The sequence below is a fragment of the Mesocricetus auratus genome, unplaced genomic scaffold (assembly GCF_017639785.1).
Source record: "Mesocricetus auratus isolate SY011 unplaced genomic scaffold, BCM_Maur_2.0 Super-Scaffold_100029, whole genome shotgun sequence".
NCBI classification, from domain to species: domain Eukaryota; kingdom Metazoa; phylum Chordata; class Mammalia; order Rodentia; family Cricetidae; genus Mesocricetus; species Mesocricetus auratus.
The window spans coordinates 14629812-14646693 of record NW_024429210.1 but is presented as its reverse complement, the minus strand read 5'-3'; positions in this window follow the sequence as shown (position 1 = coordinate 14646693).

Sequence of the window (16882 nt, the reverse complement as noted above, 5' to 3'; positions counted from 1 at the left end):
AAAGTTCCAGAGTTTAAATAAGAAATAATGTAAGTTGACTTTTTTCCTTTATCATCTCTAAATATTCAAAAAACCTACAATCTATAATTAATATGTACACATTTCAATTCCTTAAGGTTATAAAACTTGTAAAGAAAGAGAAATATGAAAAAAAGAAGAAAGGCAGATAGGCAAGTAGAAAAAGACTGACAGGTCTATTGGCTGATTGATTGACTGATTGATTGATTGATTGATTGATTGATTGATTGAATGTATGAATGCATGTACCCCTAGGCTAGACAGAGGGCACACTCCTAAACAGTTTTGCATCAAATCCTAAAACCTCTTCATTTGTGTTCTCAGACACACAGTCTTTTAGTGCTTCCAAGTCATTCTCGGAAGACCCCCGTTAGAAATGGCTCATAACATTTTAACTTAAAGTTTATCTACCTCCAGCCTTTCAAATAATTAAATATTTAAATGCTCAGAGATGCTGGCTGGTGTGAAGTAGGGATTCTTTTGCAATGCAAATTTTTACTCTTAATTTCTCTGCTGGGTAAAGTAAGAGTTACAGGGATTGGATTCGCTTCTGGTGCATGTAGAATAGAATCCTGCCCACATCATCTGGGTTGTGGGATGCCCACTGGGCATCAGAAGTTACCTCTCACAGAAACATCAGAGCTACAAAGGGAAGAGGAAGGAAAGAAAAAGACAATCAGATGCCCTTCGCAATCTGAACATTGGCCTTTTCTTCCACATCGGCTACTCTTCCTAGAAGGAGAACAAGCCAGGAGACTTCTGAGAGGATTTATAGCTGCAGGACTCTCCAGAGTTGGGTCAGCTGATGCTCACAGGTGACATCATCTGGGCATTGGCTTGTGTGCTTGAGTTTCCACCACAGACGAGGAGCCTCATACCAACTGCCCAGCAAGAAGCAAGAAAAGCATTCAGTGTTGTTCACGAAACTCCAGGTCCCTGGCCTGCAGTGACCTGCTACCTGTGGGGAATCAGTGTGTTTACATCTGCTGGAAGAAAGGCTAATGTTAGGGGCAGTATTTACATCCACCTTTGCCACCCTTCCCTGCATTTCTTACATAATATTGTCCCATGGCTTTTCTCCCATAAATTATCCCGTGGCAGGCAAATATTTCCCTAAGATTTTATTTATTTACTACAAGAAAACAAGGCAGAACGTCTTTGTTCCAGACTTTAGTTTTCAGAGCGTAAGTGAGTGTGTGTGAGCCAGCTTGGACAAAGAAGAGGGCAGGGTGGGCAGCTGCAGCATCAGGGTTCCTCAGAGCATCCCTGTGCCTCTTCATTTGCATTAAGTTGGTCATGACCTTCCAGGTGTCTTCAGGGTTGAAGTGTGTACTGGACCATTTGGAGCTGAGCCGGCTGGTCCTTGTGGCCCCTCCTGACATCAAGAGGCAGCTTTTAAAAGAACAGAGGCACCTTGTCAGGGCTCAGGGGTCACTAATAGCCTGCCTTGGGCCCTCCAATGGGTCATGTTCAGCTTCCTCGTTCAACACAAAGGGAAAGGCGGGGGAGGCTGGGGAGGTGGGGGATAATTATCATTCTGGTGTTTTTTTCCCCCGAGGCCCGGAGTTATGCTCCATGTCACTGTGTTAATGTGCCTGCAACCAGGGAGACACACAATGCCCCTCTCAGCCCTGTTTATTAGCAGGATCCATTTGCAAAAGGGCCTTCTTTTCTGCCACAATATGAATGTGCTTTGATGGCAAATAATTACAGCAGTCCTTTTGACATGAAGATCCACAGGCTGCCCTAGTTAAGCCAGTAATTAGCCTGTCCTCCTTTTTTTATTATTATTATTGAGAAACTACGAATTATCCTCATATGTGCACCGGCCACTGCCTTTTCTCCTCTCCGTTTTTTCTCAGCTCTCTCAGCTCCCTCTCTTCTGCCTGCTTGCTCCTTCCTTTCTTTCCCTCAGCTCCCTCAGCTCTTTGGATAAGCAGAATGCAGCTGCACAAAGGCAAGATAAAGCTAGACCATCAAGATGATGAACAATCCGGATGAAGAGCCTTCGAGATGCACACAAAAGCTGGAGAAGTGCAGTTGATGTAGGCATGGACAGCTGAAGAATGCCGCGGCCCCACGATGAATGGCCCTCATTTGTGAATATACAGATTTTTCATGATGAATAAAAACTGAGCTGAGGTCACAATAAATAAACTTTCCCCCCCTTCTTAAATAATAATTCAGGTTCCCAGCACCAAACAGCTGTAAATTGAAGGTTGTACTTAGTTTTCTCAACTCTCAAAGGGGATAATTAAGTTAAGATCACATTGTTTGATATATTACTGTAATGATGAGCTACTATACTCTGCTTGTTTCAAGTTATTTTCGTTTTTTCTTTCCCATTATCTGTTTTTTTAATTACATTTCAAATACATTTTAAATGTAGGAGCAGCAGTTCCAAAACAGAGTTTGCCCTGTGTTTGGACCCTTTTGAAATGTATTCATATAACATTTAATTAAAGAAGTGACAGCACCCTAGATTTGTGTGGAGGTAGAAATATCTGTTATCAGACTAACTCTGACATGATCTTGCCAAAAGGCTGACTCTTTTTCCTTATTGGTGCAAGATAATTAGACTACCATTAACCTACAGAAGCTCCATTGTCAGGCTTTCTTGGTGTGATCAAGTCAGGATTTGGGAAAATTTTCATAATTTTGCTTACAATCACTGAGGAGGTAAAGATCGCATCTGAAAAATGTTCAGCTTTGAAGGTTCCTGAAACCCAGACACAACAATTCCCAAAGGAATTCAGCCCAAGGGAGAAGCTGCAAACAGGGACCCCTGGTGTCCCATAGCACTCATGCCCCTTCGTGGAGTTGATTAGAAAAAGGGCCAAACAGAGCTTTGTGTTTTACTAATGTAGGGTAGATTGCCATTTTCTTCCAACACTTTTTGAGCTGAAAACACATTAGAAAAATCAGGATTTCTATATCAAAGAAGAAATATATCAATATATTTCTAGAAAGTGTTTTCCAGTTTTTGCAGGGTGGGTGGCCATAAAATGTTCTTGGTTTCAAAAGCAATCACTAATGCTGAGTGTTTTCTTCACTCAGTGAGTCATTTGGTTGTTTTCCCACAACTAACACTGTCACCGCTGTCATCGTTCATCTCGGTCTACAGCAAGCTTGTATTCCCACATTCACGAGGGTGTCTATATTTGATCTGGAAAGAAAGACTGTTTGCAAGCAGAAACACTAAGCAATGTCCGAATCTATTGAAAATCAGGGATACTCTTATTATCTACCAAAGAGTAGCTTCTGGACGTTCTTAGCTCTGGAGCTTTACTCAAGGTAGCCCACCCATAACTCGATGGAAAGTCACTCTTCACTGTGACCCTCCCTGCCAAATAAGGGGACCCAAACCTACAGAAAGAAAGCAAGAAACACCCTGTCTGTGTGTGCAACCCCAGAAAATCAGGACAACACAAGTCAAGACTGGTGCAGAAACAAAGACCATGAATTCCCAAGAGAAGGGTCTGAGCTCACCCAGGGTCTATAACCCGTGGTGAGGATCCCTTAGATTCATCGAGAGTTTTCTGTTTTATCCTATCCAACCAGTTAGACACAGCGTGTGTGTGTGTGTGTGTGTGTGTGTGTGTGTGTGTGTGTGTGTGTGACACTGTGGCTTTTCTTAGCTGCTATTTTAGGACTGGGCTTTAAAGGACCAAGTGCAAATGTTGTTAAGGCTTTGACCAAGGGACCTCCTTCAGGGTCAAAAATGAAAGAGCTCAATACACTTTTAAATCCTGGGCGTGGACCTGTATAAATATTCTGGTAGCTCTTCAGCATATCTTTCCTTACCTTTTACCTTAGGACTCATTAATTTCACCCTCAAATTTACTGAGTGTCTTCTGTGTCTGTGACTCTCTCCCACACGGAGGTTTCCAGCTGAGAAAAGAAGGAGGTCAAATTCCCGTATTTATAGAACTTACATTTCAGTGGGAAAGATGGCTGACAAAGACAGAAGAACTGTGGTGAGTCTGATAAAGATAAATGCTCCAAAGGATGTTACTGAAGGAAGACGGGCCTGTAGTTTACACAGGCTGTTCTCTGGAAATCTAACAAATAAGGCGACGCTTGGCCAGAGGCCTAAACAGAGTGAAGAGCCAGGCCATGTGTCTGACGGAACTTATCAACTAAAGGCAGCCGGAGATCAAAGGCCTAGGGGCAAAGTGTGCCCCACATGGACTCCTGTGAGAGGGAGTCAGCTGAGAGAGAGTGAGCAAGATGCTGAGGGTCTGAGAGAACAGAGCACGCACAGAAGAGGGCTGCATCGTGCAGACTACTCACCACCACGCTGAAAGAAAACCTGGCTAATTTAGCCACCTTTGGAATTTAGGTCATTTGCCCCTTCTGTATTTCTTGCATAATAACATCTATATATATGAGAAATTAAAATAATATTCACCGTGATGGAAGGCTAGTTGAATCACTGTGACTAACTAGCAAAACTGTGGCACAATTAAGAATGACATATGAGGGGCTGGAGAGATGGCTCAGTAGTTAAGAGCACTAACTGTTCTTCCAGGGGACCCAGGTTCAATTTCCAGCAGTCTCGTGGCAGCTAACAACTGTCTGTGACTCCAAGACCTCACACCCTCACACAAACATACATACAGGCAAAGCCAACAATGCACATAAAATAAAAGTAAATTTAAAAATTAAAAAAGAATGACATGTGCAAGTACAAACAACTCTTTCTCTTCTTCTGTCCTAAAGTTAGGTGGCAAAGACACAGTATCAAACAAAAATATATACATGCAAAATCAACATGCAAAAAATCATTCAACATTGTTATTGAGGAAATGCAAATTAAAACCACAAATTACCAATGCATGCCTTTTAAAACTGGTCAAATTAAAACAGGCAATATATAGAGTTTACAAACTATGGGGTAACAGGTGCTCTCATTAAATTCTACTGGGAAAACAAAGTGGCAAAAATCTCTACGGGATAGAACTTGACAGTTTCTTATACAGTTGATCTTGTTGTGTGACCCAACACCTATACCAGGGGAATTTCACACCTATACTTTTGTATATGAACACACACAGACTTGTGCTTAGATGTGTAAAGCACTTTGATGTATCTTCACTAAGCTTGAGAAACCAGTGGACAGACATACACACTCTTATAAGGCCTTACTCCTCAGAGATAGAAGGGAATGGCCTATGTGGAAAAACATAGACAAAAGCCCAAAGTACCTCACTATGAAAAATGATCCAGACTCAAAGGGACAAATGCTTTGTGATTCCACCCATGTGGCATTCTCAAAAAGGTAAAATTATTCGGTTGGTAAATAGATCAGTTAGCTTCCATGAGGCTAGGAGATAGAAGCAAGAAATTGATTACCAAGAGAAATGAGAGCACTTTTTGGAGTGATGGGAATAATCTGTCTTAATTATTGAAAGGTTGCACATTGTATAACTTTGTAAAAAATGCACCTACATGCATAAAATAGAGTACTTCATTGTATATGAGTTGTATGGACCCAATCTTGTATTCGATGGCTTTCTTTTTGTGATATGAGTAGGAAAAGAGAACACTCAAGCTGGGAAGCAGTACTCTATGCAACAGAGCTACCTCTACCTCTGCCCTAGCTCTGTCTTTCAAATATGGACATCCAGAGAAAGCAGAGCTCACATGACCCCTGCTCTAACAGTCCCTATTATGGAGAGATAATCCACTGAGCCTAAAAAACACAGCATCTTCCTTCTCAATCCCTCCAGTTACCCAATATATCAGAGACCCAGCATCAACCCAGATGCTTATTAAGCACCTATATTTAACAACGCTCAAGAACAGATACATGAAGATGTTTTCTACTGTTAAAAGCCCAGAATTCAATTAGGTAAAGGAAATATGTATATGAAAAGATAAACCAAAATGTAGGGCAAGATAACAAAAGGTGTCACTTAATTGGTAAAAGCAATTAGTGTCATTCAAAACACAAGTGTTCCATCTTAGAAAATAATTCTTCTTATTACCATTCATTGAAAGCCTATTATGTGCCATATCCTTTGCAAGCATCATCCAATTTAATCTTCAAAACAGCTCGAAGATCTGAGTTGCTCTCTACTCACAAATGGGGAAATAGAACTCTTTAGGGATGAGTCATTTATTCATCATTCTTCAGCTGCTAATCCAGGATGTGAACTTCGGTCTACCTGGTGACAAATTTGTTGGGTTTGATTTGGGTGGGGTTTTTTTGTTTGGGGTTTTGTTTTCTTTATTTGTTTTGTTGTTCTCTCTTGGTTGAGCTGGTTGATGAATAGTCTTGAAAGTGGTAAAGAGCCTGGTTAGATTTTACAGGGCTTGAGACATCCGAAACCCTAAGAGCAAGTAGGATAGAAAATCCACTGAAAAAAACAAAAATGGAATGCTTGTTTTACAAGTTGTATTAGATATGTTAGCTACCAAATATTTTATAACAAGTCCTATGTACAAATAGCTGGCTTCTTTTATTCATACCCACTCTCAAAATTAAGTCACAACATTTCAAATATAGCTACCTCTCCTGCTGGAATGGATTTTCCATATTGGGGATTGTATTTAAATGGAATTCAGGTTGGCTGATATGAATTTTACCATATTGAAAGCTACTTAGCTCTCAAATGACAGAGACATGCAATAATATCCTCCAAAAATTACATGTAATAATATCTGTGTACTCTTTTATCAGAGAGGTACAGAGTGAGGCTCAAGCATTTAAAGTCAAAGTTATCAAATGCAAACAAAAAGCCTTAACTGACTCACACTTTGGTGTTTCACCTAAAGGGAATTGTCTTATTTCTCTCACTCACTTTCCACTCTTTGTAACCTGCTGATCCTCAGACAGCTTTGAGGTAGGAAGTTAAAAAAAGAATTTGGAATGAAGCATATACTGTAAAGAAATTAAATATTTTTTTTTATTAATATTTTTTTATTTTCCATTTTAAATTTAGATAAGAAACAAGGTTGCTTCACAAGTCAGTACGAGGTCCCTCTCCCTTTCCCTCCCCTCCTCCCGTGCCCTCCCCCATCCCCCCCCGTTATCCCCTCATTCCCCCAGGGAGGGTGAGGCCCTCCATGGGGGTGTCCATAGTCTGTCATTTCATATAGGGCAGGGCCTAGACCCTTCCCCAAGAGTTCAGGGTGAGAGTGCACCTCACATTGTTCTATGGGAGTCCAGAGACCGTGTGTATACTTGGGATGGGTACTGATCTGCTGTCCAAGGCTCAATAGATTACCTAGGCCTCCTCACTGACACCCAGATTCAGGGGTCTTGATCAGTCCCATGCTGGATTCCCAGGCTGATGCCTGGGATTCAAGAGTTAACCTTTGTCTGGTCAGCTGTTTCTAGGGGTTCAACCAGCCCAGTCTTAATCCCTTTGATCATCAGTCCTCCCTCTCTGATACTGGCTTTCTTGAGTTCAGCTCAGTACTTAACCAGCCAGTAAATGAAGTTTCTGTTTCCCAGACTCTCTGGCAATAGGATTGTAGGCTGGCACTCCCCAGATCTATGTCTAAAATCCATATATGAGAGAGTACATGCCATGTTTCTCTTTTTGTGACTTGGTTACCTCACTCAGGATGGTTTCTTCTAGTGTCATCCATTTGCCTGCGAATCTCATGATTCCATTATTTTTTCTGCTGAATAGTACTCCATTGTGTAGATGTACCACATTTTCTCTATCCATTCTTCGGGTGAGGGACATCTAGGTTGCTTCCAAGTTCTGGCTATTACAAATAAAGCTGCTATGAACATAGTGGAACAGACATCTTTGTTATATGAATGGGCATCTTTTGGATATATGCCTAAGAGTGCAGTTGCTGGGTCTTGTGGTAGGTTTATTCCCATTTTTCTGAGGAATCTCCATACTGCTTTCCAAAGTGGCTGAACCAGTTGGCACTCCCACCAGCAATGGAGGAGTGTCCCCCTTTCACCACATCCTCTCCAGCATAAATTGTCATTGGTGTTTTTGATTTTAGCCATTCTGACAGGAGTGAGATGGTATCTCAGAGTTAAAAACATATTTCAGTCACACAGCTTCAACTCATTTAGTCAATCAAGCTCACATTTGCTAAGAATCTTTAAGAAGGAAGCAGACAGCAAGTATTTTCAACTCTGCAAACTGTACCACTGTGTTGTTGTAGCATAAAGTAGACAGGCAATGCATGATTTTGAATGGGAATAGATGTGCTCCAGTAAATTCTGCTCATAACAGGCAGGAATTCCCTGACCTACCATGAGCAGATATCGGTGGTATCCTGCTACACAAAGCATTAGGTTATATTAGACCTCAAAAATTCTAAGAGTCGAGGCCAACTAAGGATTTCTCCAACTGCCTTAGCTACAGATTGACTGTCGTCCATTCCTACCTACCATGCCCTCTATTCCCTGTGAGGTCTTTTTACTTGACCGGCACTTAAACTGTCCATAGATTTCCATTAGCAGCTATGGCAAGGGATGTGGATTTATTAACTCTTTCTCTTCTTCACTCAGTATCCTCATTTACAGCAAAGTGTGTACTAGAGAACACAGAAGGAGATCAATACACAGCGTGGAATCAGGAGGCACATGATGCCAGTTAGCCTGCTCTCTCTCTCCCTCACTTCATGTTTGATCACAAGTTTATCTCCTCTTCCTCTCCCTCTGTGCACTTTGATATTCATTTACTCCGACCCAGAGCAGTGTGTGTTTCACTGGGAGTCAATTGATTATGGCTGAAGTGATAAAGAGTTATTTTCCAAGCATAGTAAAGTAGCAAGAAAGAGGTTTAGACTTTAAAGAGGGTTCCTTTTCTCTGTTCAGACCCCAAATCACAAAAGACAGCATCAAACAGAAACTTGCTTTGAAATTCTCTTTTGTGTCTTCTACTAGTTTACTTTGCTTGGTATTTTATCACTCTGTCTGTAAAATGGCAATATAATTAGTTAAGCTATTAATGTTTCCAAAAGTGAGTATCATGGATGCCATGTGATCTAGAACTCCTTAGAGCAGAGTAAATGGGGAAAGAGTGTTGAGCACTGATATAACTGCCAATGAGCTCCATACACTCTGAACAGGCATCAGTCCTCTTAAATGCCTTAATCTTGGTCATTTAATCAACTTTCCTCTAAACAGTTCATAGGACTTAAAAGCAACCATTGAGTAGCCACTCCTAAATTCTCCCTTGTCCACACTATGAAACAGTACAGAAGACCTAAGCCTCCTGATTGATTTTTAATATGAGATTTGCATAGTAAGAAGTTGCTATTATTAGTATAGAATAAATATAACAAAACTCTGTATTCCTTTATTGCCAAGCCAGGGTAGTTGAAGCCCCTGGACACATGGTTATGCACGCCTGACTCCTCATTTGGTTATTACAATTTTTCCCTCTACAAGAGGAAAGACGTACTCTGATCAACACTGTCTCTCCTTTTCTGCAGTTTCCCTGAAGAAACTGCTACAGCTCTAAAGCCAGAACCCTGCACTGGGGGTGAAGGAAACTCCATTTGTTCTACTATCTGGTTCAGACCCCACTGTCGACCCACACAAGAAGCGAGGGGGATTTAATCTTATCTGCAAGCTCTTCCAAGAATTCTTGTTTTGGGTACCCAGAAAGGATGAAAATGAACGGCCCTGCATACTGGCTCTGAGTAATGGGCCTTCAAAAACGCAGAGTATTAGACAAATACATCAGCTATGAGATATAGCACCAAGGGCTAGTCCCACAGTATCGGCATTTTTAACTTTCATTCGAAAGTGACTGGATGATAAGAGGATACAATTCGTATTTTGAATTCAGGGTGAGAAGATCTGTTTAATAAAACTGTTTTGCTTTGTAGCTATACATCATTTCCTACCAAAATGCAAAACAAAACCCATATCTTCCCCCTCTCTCTTCAAAACATCTATAATGATAGATTTCTATTGTATTTTTTTTCATTCCATGAATGAATTTTTCAAGCCCAAGTTTGGTTCCTGCTTGTTGATGGCATCACAAGCTTTCAAGGAATCTTTCTTCACACAGAAAGCATCTCTCAGATCCAGACAGAAGGGAAAGGAAGTTGTTTGGGTGAATAATGAGAGCTGGACCAGAGAGTCCCATGGTGGTATGCTTGAGGCCGGATGAATAGGAGAGCACTCAGCATGTTCAAAAGGCAGGCTCTTTTGCTATTAGCCTTGGCCTGTTGCGCCAGCCTGCTAATGAGTGGACAGGCATTACCATTCATTAGCATTTTTATGGGACTTTATATTTGCAGCGCACAATATAGATTGTATTTGTTAGTCTCACAACATTCCTTGTAAGATCATCACCATTGATTCACTCTTACAGGGTAGCCCATTTTCTGGGGATTGCAAGTATATGTACAACATTAAAAAAGAAAAATTACAGAGTCTTGGATCCAATTCTAACAAAGACATCAAATAAGGTTTAGGTAGGAAATGTACTCCTGCTGCTATGTGACAACTCCAGCTCCATACAGTTTCACTGACTTGTCTGCAGCCAACTTCTGCAAGGTTGTTCAAACCCTGCTTGGATACATGCCTCAATGAATGACTTGTATTTTTTTATTAATCTACAAAATTATTTTCTTATCCTCTTTGCACTTGTGTTTTACATTTGACACACAGTCAGTCTTTCTGCTGGGGGTGGTACGGGATTTATATCTACTCTCCATCATTTTTTACACTGTGTAGTTTATAATGCAAAATACTAACCACTCTTGGATCATGGCAACACTACATGCCTAGCAGTCACTCTATACTGAAGATCCTCTTTCTGTCTTGGCATTTCTACAACACTCTACATCATCATCTTGCACACTTGGTAACTACTCATGTTCTCTGAGTTTTCTTCTGCTATACACATGCATTGACAATATGGAAATTACCCTTGGATACTTAGCATATTTTAAGCATGTTATTTTTCCTCCTAGTTCTCTGTGATTAAGAGGCAAGATACACACATGAAAACACAATGGTAGATTACAGGATGAAAAAGTTAGCAAAGCCACAGAGCAGGTTTCAGATGTGTCAGTTAGGCAGAGTCACTCACCTAGTAGTGACCTAGTTTTACAACACTGTCTGAATAATTGTGACACAGGTACTCATCAATAGAGCTGTAGAGATGGAGAAAAGAGTTCAAACAGAGACCAGGCCAGGAGATCCTTGCAGATGTCCCCAGAGCCAACAATGCCTAGCAGAGAGGCACATAGACATAACATTTAATGCTGCCAATATCATTTCAGAGGCTTTCAGACAATCCCCACACTAGAATATGCTTAGATGTATGGAAACCTAAGTATCTCAAAACGATACAACTTAATACAATGTATTCATAGATACCTTTCTCCCAGATTAGTATTAACATCTTACATAAGGATTGTACCAGTAATAAAATCAAGAAATTTGCACCTAAACAACACTGTTGTTATTGTCTTTAAAGAACACAATTGGGCTAGAATGATGGTTCAGTGGGTAAGAGCATGTACTATGCAAATATGAGGGTGTAAGTTTGACTTCTTAGTATCTCTGTAAAAAAGCCAAAAGTAGAGAGTAAAGCAGGAAGCTCTCGGGCCTGCTAACCTGGTATACAAAACAGGAAACCAATGAAATGAAGAGAGGTTGTCTCAAACTGAAGTTCGGTGTTGTTCTCTGACCTCCACGTACACGCCATGACATATGCACACCCACACTCACATAGAAATGTGAGCATGTGAGCCCACATGCCCAAACACATGTGCACATGTACACACACACACACAGACACACACACACACCAAATAAAGAGCATAGCTAAATTTTTCTAGTTGTTTTATGAAAGTTTCTTCCATTCTAGTCTAGTTTTCTGCCTTGGACCCAACACTGTATTTAGACAGTTTTCCAGTTTGATATGTGTGAAGAGCACAGGTCGGGTCTCTCAGATGGTAGTGGTCTGTTAATTTCTTATTCTAAATGCTAGTTATGAATTTTGCCAAGAACAATGTCATAAATATACTTGGTGCTGTCATGTAATTCAGATCTGCCCTGTAACTGGTGGAAGGAGCTTTGACGACCTGTTGAAAGTAGCATTTGTCGTATTTCTCCAAGGTAAAATGATAATTATTTCTATGTAAATTATGTGTATATTGGACAAATACTTTCTGAATATGAAAATAATTTTTTTCAACAGACTTTCACAGGCAATAGTATCCCATTTTAAGTTTCACTTTCCATAATTATATATCAATAAATAGTTCATAATTTAAATTTCATGCATCTATGAGTAGCAGAACTACTGATGTTATGTCCTAACCAGGATGTAGCTCATCTCTTTGTTCATGCTGTGTGCATGCTGTCCACACAATAGTCACTTGGTAGCCCATCTCTATTACTAAATAGACTATCATGCTATCAGTTTGCTTTTAAGTAATCTTTATTTGACTCAGTAATTGTCTAACACATAATTACCATGCATGGTCATAATTGTTTAATCTTATTAGTAGTTACTGTTGTCAAATTTACTGTTCCTCATTTATAAGTTAAACTTTATCAGAGGTTTGTATAATCTGCAAAAAGCTATAACATGTATAGGCTCTGCCATCATCTCTTATTTTGGTTATACATGACTGGTCTCAGGATGCACTTTCTTTGGACAAGGAGGGGCTTCTGAAATGATGTTAGCAGGCTTTGCAACTTTCTCTCATGTGCCAGTGTCTTGCTATTTTATTTATTTTATTGCTTCCTATTTTATTTCTTCTAATCTTCCTATTCATACTATGAAGTAGATACTACGTATCCTTATTTTACTATTGAGAAATGTGGGGTTCAGGTTGATTAAGCAACTTGAATCAGTTCCTAAATGATAGAATTCCACTGTGAAAGAAAATCATATATGGCCGATACTCTTAAAATTGAGAAAACTAGCATGTTCACCAGAATATCCCCAAATATAGCATGTTGCCTGACTAACTGGGATAAATAAATAATTTTTATGTGGGTATTCTAGTCAAAAGTTCTGAAGTATGTTCTGTGTAGCATATGTGGGCCAGTGAGAATAAAGAGTAGCTTGTCTTCGAGAGACAAGAGTTGGCCAGGGTGAAAGTGTCTGCTGCTATTGTTTTATTCTGTTCTAGGTAAAAGTACTTGCTCATGCAATTTATTCAGCCTCAATGTCAACACAGAGAAGAACAACTCTCTTCCATTCAACATTCTTCTGCCCCTGCCACCTAACAGTATTCTGGGAAGACTGGGTCAGGTGTTCCTTACAGGACTGGGTGTAGCCAGAAGATTCCAGCCAGCAGAGCTGGCCTTAACCAGAGACCACAGAGGTTGAAACGGTGTCACCCCTTCTCCTGCCATCTGCTCACCTGATGCAGGCAGCTGCTAGCAGCCCCTCTCACTGTTCCTCTAGCCCAAGCCCAGAGGGAGGAACAGACTTCTCTGAGTTTGTGTGCAGTCGGTCATAGGAGGGCTATGATTGACTAGATTATGTCAGATGCCCAACCACGAGCCCATCAGCATGGCCAAAGCCGTGCATTACTCTTGTTGGCTAGGCCTCAGCCTCACATTCAGCCATTACAGTTAAGTGAACCCAGATATACGAAGCATATGGAATGGATTGTCCTATATGAAGAAGAATTTTGTTGCCAGCAGTAAAAGGAAAGAAGGAACTAACCAGCAGCACCAGAAGACACAGTGCTGAGCTGAGGTGCAGCTCAGTGGAGGGAGACTTACCCGGTTTCCATCCCTAACACCTCCCTCCCCATCACCTGATGCCCACTCCAGTTTGCATGTGACGTTATCAGGCTGCCCTTGTCAACCTTTCCTGCCGCAAACCACAAAACAGTCTCATCTCCAACCTGTCCGTGCCATGTCATGACAACTAGGTGTGGAGTTCTAATAAAATGACAAACTTCTGGAGGACAGAAAAATTTCCTCCCCAGCCTGTCCTAGCCAGCCTTCATTAAATCCCAGCACATGCTCATCCCAGGCATCACATCGACTGCTAAAAATACGAGCCAGAGCCATCTGCTGTCACATCAGCTCACGCCTGGCCTCCTTGCTGATCACCTGAGTCCACTTCACCATTCTGCATACGGTGGAGACATGCACTGGACTAGCAAACAAAAGCCTCCTCTTGTCCAAACAGAAAGGCGACCCTGTCCACCCAAAAGCTCTTCTTTCAAAGGTTAGAAGAGACTTGCCAAGCTAAAAACGTTGGATGAAATAGTAAGACGGTTTTGCCCCTACTGCCGAGGACAGAGAAGCTGCTGTGTGTAGAAAGACAAGAGGAGGGCAGGGGGCAGAGAGGGAGAAGGCAACGGGGCACGGGGGGGGCATGCCCTTAGTTCTGTAACCCAGGCCCAGTTCTTCCTTGGCTGCCGCACTTGGTTTCCATGGGCCCTTGACCTTATTCTTGGAAAACCGGTCACGTGGGGCGAGAGCTATCAGACATCACCTGCCTGGGTCCGTGCTTCTGACTTTTGTCTGAGTTTCTATTACACAAATGCCACCAATTCTGTCTTTGCAAGATTGAATTGAAGATTGAGCTGCCTGGGAATCCAAGGGTAGAGCCTCGCCTGCCGGTGCCCCAGCGAGGACCTGGCGCGGATCTACAGCACACCCCCTCACTGGGAGCGGTTCCCACGAGCAGATCTGGAGGAGATTTTTCGTTGATGCGTGTTCTCAAGCCCGCTGGCCTTACGAATAAAAGGTGGAGTTATAAACCAGAGAAATTGACTGCAGGCCTCTCTAGCATAGGCTCATGAAGCTGAAGTGTTTCACTCCGCTTTAATAAGGTTAAAAATAGTTCCAAGAGAAGCACTGAAATCGGGACTTGAAAGAACAATGTGGTGCATCTGTGACTTGGACCTGGTCAATGTTTTACACCCCTGACTATTAAAACAGCCAGGCCATCTCTGGTCTAGCTCTTACTTGGGAGCTCACTAACCACAGTGCCTGTTGGTGCTGGTTCTGAGTCCCAGAACCAGGAATGGGGCAGCTTACCACTGCTTGCAATTAAGAGGACCAGGTTAACCACCTGTTTTCTGGTTTCCCATTAAGGATAGTCAGAGGATGTAGAAGAGTTTTGGCCATCTAGGAAAGCTCAGCCTGACTTAGGACCCCTTTGAGAAGGCTGAAGGAACCCCACTAAAGAGGCAAACCTATACAGACAGAAAGAAAAAAGCCCATTAAACCCATAAAACCTCAGACCAAAAGGGGAAATTGAGGGAGAGCTCACAGCCCCCTCTGTCTCCTGTCCCTGTGAGTATTGAAATCCATCTAAGCAGAAAGCCGCAGTGACACACCATACATCCTGCAGCAACCTAAACTGGGATGCGATTATAAAGCCCCGGATGAAAAGACTGCACATATCCTGGCCCAGTGCCAGCCAGAGTCATGGCTCCTGATAGAACTACTAAATCAGGTCTGATCTGGACCCGAGGATAATAAAGCAATTAAGCACGAAGTGACAGAAGCTGGATTTCACAGGGAAGGCTGTGCTAAGCAGCCATTTAGCATCGGGAGAACAAGACCCCTTTCTTCAGCCACCTGTGGTCACGACAACAGCCTGCCCTCCCCTCTTACAACTGGTTGAAAGGGAAAAATTAAGCCAGAGGCCTCCACTAACAGGCAGACGGGGAGGGACAAGGGACAGACACGTCATTGAGAGGCATCCAGAGGACACTTTGACTTGGCTCAGGAAAGAATAAAAGAGCTTACTAACTACTGAGAACTTTTCAAAGCCACCTCCGACTACTTAGCTAATTGGTGGAATGGAAGGCAAGGAGGCAACGAGAAGAGATGCTGCTATCGAAGACGAAGGAGAAAAAGATCCAGGGGGCAATACCAGCCTCCACGGCTACGCTCTGGAGACTAAAGCAGACTTGCGGAAGTCATGCCTTCCTGACCTCCTTGCTTTTCTCCAAAACATACAGACACACATACAGACTAATACTCATATTTTAAGGGGACTCTATTTTTCCCCACTTTGTGGTGGAGCATAAAGTCTCGGGTGACATGTCTTCCTTGCTAATCACCAAAGAAGGCTGGGGTGGAATTTAAGAATGGCATAACATTTGGAACTCTTCTGTCAGTTAGGCTGTTTGGTTTGTCTTTCTTTCTGAGGAGAATTCAAAGGAAAAAGTTCTAAACAGATCTAGTGAACTCCTGGGTGTGTATTCAAATGTAATTGTGGGACCAACTGTTATAATGTTATTAAGACCTTTAAACACTCAATGTACGTGTTTCCCCTACCAATTTCTTGAGGAAAAGTTTAACCCACATGGAGGGGTGAAAATAAATGAAAGAAAGAAACCCTTTCTACTATCTTGTTAGAGAAAACTGAATGTGCAAATCTATTTGAAAAGGTTACAGAAACAAGATAAATTGGGTGAGCTATGTGCTTACTCTTGAGAATAAGAGTCATACATGAACAGGGAGCAAGCTCAAGCTCACAGAATCCCTCTCTGGAGAGAATGCCCAGCACAGTGACACAATCTTTGGTCACTTCACTTACAATAAGACCCTGTCAACAGTATGGATCAGCCAAGACACCCTCAAGTTTAGTGGACGGCATGTGTCCAGGCAAACAATGTTCCAGAAAAACAAATTTTAAGGCCTGTAGACAGGCTGTTACCAAAATACATCCATTGGTCAGTTCAATACCAGAAGGCCTCACATGAAGGGATGACAGTTCCTTACTGAGGTGTAGCTACCATTGACCAAGAAAAGAGCCAAAGTGGCACACCTCAAACGTTCCCTCTATGAGAACGAACATCCTATATGTCTGTGACCACATGCAAGCATCCACAGTTAACCTGTTATTTTTATGACTGTATTTTAAACCATTAAGGGTAGGGGTAATGGAAACACTGACAGGCCCCTAGATAGAGAAGGGTTAGCAGG